Source organism: Herpailurus yagouaroundi, unplaced genomic scaffold (genome assembly GCF_014898765.1).
Source record: "Herpailurus yagouaroundi ecotype Mexico unplaced genomic scaffold, PumYag 67641, whole genome shotgun sequence".
Classification (NCBI taxonomy): Eukaryota; Metazoa; Chordata; class Mammalia; order Carnivora; family Felidae; genus Herpailurus; species Herpailurus yagouaroundi.
Genome location: NW_024420442.1, coordinates 2,417,454 through 2,421,660, shown reverse-complemented (window position 1 = coordinate 2,421,660; position 4,207 = coordinate 2,417,454).

The window sequence follows — 4,207 nt, the reverse complement described above, 5'->3', positions numbered from 1 at the left end:
GATTCTGTGTCTCCCTCTCTCTCTGCCCCTCCCCCGTTCATGCTCTGTCTCTCTCTATCCCAAAAATAAATAAACGTTGAAAAAAAAAATTTCTGCTCTTGAAAGTATTCCATTTATCATTAGAAAAAGAACAAAACCATTGTAGCTATGAATGTGTAAAACTATACAAAGAGCATAACCTCAATAAAGTAAATTATGTATGTATGTACACTCACAGAGTAGGAAAAACATTAAAAAATTTTTTAATCTTTATTTTTGAGAGACAGAGAGGGAGGGAGTAGGGGAGGGGTAGAGAGAGAAGGAGACACAGAATCCGAAGCAGGCTCCAGGCTCTGATCTGTCAGCACAGAGCCCGACGCAGGGCTCGAACTCACAGACCGTGAGATCATGACCTGAGCCAAAGTCAGACGCTCATCCGACTGAGCCACGCAGGCGCCCCTAGAAAAACATTTTAAAAGAAATATGCCAGGGGCCCCTGGGTGGCTCAGTCGGTTAAGCATCCGACTCTTGGTTTCGGCTTGGGTCGTGATCTCCCGGGTTCGTGAGTTCGAGCCCCGTATTGGGCTCTGCGCTGAGGGTGCGGAGCCTGCTTGGGATTCTCTCTCTCTCCCTGTCTCTCTCTCTGCCCCTCCTATGCTCTCTCTCAAAATAAATAAACTAAAAAAAAAAAAAAAAAGGAATATGCCGAAAGATTCAATGCTTACCTATACTTAGTTGCTCTTCCTGTATATTTTAATAGCTATTTAAATCTTAACCATTCAAAATTTTTACATACTCTTGTGTCATTCTGAACATCCTACTTTTATAACAGCTCAAATTATTTAATAAATAACATAGTTTTACAAAACATTCTGGCCGGCAGTGAAGGAAAAAGTTTGTATGTCGTCTCTTAAGTGTCAGGTATGAATGATACCAAAGAGATTTTTTTTTTTTTAATTTTTTTCAATTTTTTTTTTTTTGAGACAGAGAGAGCACGAGCAGGGGAGGGACAGAGAGAGAGGGAGACACAGAATTTGAAGCAGGCTCCAGGCTCCGAGCTGTCAGCACAGAGCCGGACTCGGGGCTGGAACTCATGAACTGCAAGATCATGACCTGAGCCGAAGTCAGTTGCTTAACCAACTGAGCTATCCAGGTGCCCCCAAAAGATTCTATTTTCAATTATGTTTTCTTGAGCTAAATTAGATCTTGGTTTATCCAGGATATTTAAAATCAACCTTCATCGGGGCACCTGGCTGGCTCAGTTGAAGAAGCATGCAACTCTTGATCTGGGGATCATGAGTTTGAACCCCATGTTGGGTGTAGAGATTACTAAAAAAAAAAAAAAGGAAATAAACTTTAAAAAATGTAATCACCCCTCATCACGTTCCCTCTAATAAAATTTAAGTTCTTTTTTTTTTAATGTTGATTTATTTATTTGGGGGAGGGGGTGCACGAGCAGGGGAGGGGCAGAGAAGTAAAATCCCAAGCAGGCTCACAAACCGTGACATCACAACCTGAGCCAAAATCAAGAGTCACATGCTTAACTGACTGACTCACCCAGGAGCCCCAAAATTTAAGTTCTTTTACTTCCAAATTCTCAGACAGCTGTAACCTCTGCTTAACGGACAGGAAACTGGTCAAATATTTGTATCTGCCTATCAGCCCTGCCCCAATAACCGGTCTTCCACTGTGATACAGTTTTTTCTCAATAATGTCAGTACTTTTCCTTGGAAATATACGATGGGAAGTTCACAGGCTTTGGTTCCGGGCTTACCATCTGTTGACTGCTATATAGCCTTATCCTGTGGTGATCTCTTACTGAGACTCATTTATATCCTCTAAAATAAGGTTAGTAATTCTTACTGTATTATTGACATGTTCGACACATAACAATTGAAAATATATTCATTGTTATTGTCATTACTCTTGGTTATTCTTTATTATAAGGAAAATAGCAAACAGTACCCCAAACATTCATATTTTACCGGGCAGTTGGGTTATTTATTTATTTATTTATTTATTTTGAAAGAGAGACAGAGAGCAGGGAAGGGGCAGAGAGAGAGAGGGTGGGAGCGGAGCCCGATGCAGGGCTCGAACTCAGGAACCGTGAGATCAAGACCTGAGCCGAAATCACGAGTTGGGCGCTCGACCAACTGAGCCACCCAGGCGCCCCCGGGGCAGCTGTTTTTTAATATTTGCAGATGCACATGGAGTGACGGGGAATCTGAAACACCAAACCTAAGGTCTGACGATGCCACAGAGATGAAGCCACAAAGAAACCCATCTCTCACTTTCGGCCCCTGCTAGGACTGGACAGTCCAGCTAATAAGCCACAGCCCGGGTGGAGGGAGAAAGAAGCAAGCAACCGATCTCGAATGTCTCCCAGGTTTCTTATCTCATCCATTAGGCAGATGGTGGTTCAGCGACGGGCACCGTTCTCTCCCTGACTGTCTCTTCCCCGGCAGCAGCGGTTCCAGGAGGGCAGAAAGAACAAAGGCGGCCACTCCGTGCACGCCTACTGTGTGCCAGGCGCGTCGTTCCAGCTACATTCCAGCTACGAACACGTAGTGAGAGGTAGTGTTCTAGCTGGGGAGGCACCAGTGAACCAATCAAGCTAAAACGCTTTTGAGTTTATACTCTAGAGAGGAGAGACAGGAATAAATGACTGATAGAATACATCAGTAAATTATGTAGCATGGAAGACAGGCATGTGATGGGGAAATAGAGCAGGGAAGGGGTATGAGGGTGCTGGTGGCCAGGTGCGTCGCCTTTAATGGGCCTCACTGAGGCGGTGCCATTTGAACGTGATGAGGGATCGAGGCACGGGGACATCTGAAGGGCCAGTACCAACCGCCAGAGCAAACACATGACGTGGGAGCGTGCCTGGATTCTGTACCAAGATACCCAAACAACACCGCCAGGCACCAGGGTTATTATAAGCCTAGAGGGGAGGGCAGATCATTATACGGGCAATTACGGCAAAATGCTAAGATATAAAGAATGACCTTGAGTGGAGTCAGGGAAAGCTGACCCAAGGGAGTGCCGGGGGAAATGGTATTAGAAGTTGGACAAGAGTTTTGCCAGATGAAGAGGCCTGATGGGACAACACATTGGGAGTCAAAGATGACACAGATGACCCAGCCGATTGGTGATCTTTGAAAGCGCTTCCCCAGAGGGGCCACGCTTCATTTGTCCGGTCGGGCCCGAGGATGTGAAGGCACACCCGGACTTCTAGATGCCCCGGCATCGCAGTCCAAGGGAGGAGCCTGATTTCTTCAGCCAAACCTTCCTCCTGGTCTTTCCACTGGTGTGCAGCTTTCCCACTATTACCCAAAAAGGCTAGGGTAAACATCTTGATTCATAACCTTTGTTACACTTGTTCAGTTATTATCTTAGCGTCAGTTTCAGGAAGTCAGACTGCCCCATTCAAGGGTTTTCCTATTTCCACCTTTGATACGTTTCCCACTTGGCCTTCCAGAAAGAATGTGTCAATTCTCTGCCCCACCAGCGGGTGTAGGAGAGGGACTCTCTTTGCCCACATCCTTACCAACAGGTTGTTATTTTTAGTATCTTATCCCAGAAATTGGATATAAAAATAAATACGAGGAGAAGATGGTTTCAGGCTCTTAGAAGGAAGTTTCCTGAACTGATCATTTTTTTTCTGTCTTGTTCAATAAAAGAAATGAGACTGAGGCAGTCCTACCATGCAGAGTTTCAATCATGAATATGATGGTCCAGAAATGGAAACTCACTGGTGTGCCTGGGGGGCTCAGTCGGTTGAGCGTCCGACTCCTGATTTTGGCTCAGGTCATGATCCCAGTGTCGTAGGATCGAGCCCCACATCGGGCCCTGTGCTGAGCATGGAACCAGCTCCAGCCCTTACAAGCTGTCTCATCTTAGGCAAGTGACTATAACCGGGTGGGCCTCGACGTCCTGGTCTGTAAGACAGGGGCAGTGGACAGAGTCCCTACCTGTAGGAGTGCTTGCGAGAGACCGTGTGTAAGAAGTTGTGAGTTCTGGTCTGAGATGAGAGGCTGCGGCTGGAGAGCCATGCATCCTGTCAACGGGAGGCCTGAGACCGGCCCTGCTCCCTTTTATGATGCCCCTGAGATACCCGGTAGTGACAGGATTTCAGGGTCACCCGGGTTGTAAAGGACTCCTCCGACCTCAGTCATGTCCCCTTCCCACCACACACTGGGGAGCCTCTGTGGCCCTCTGGGATGAGCTC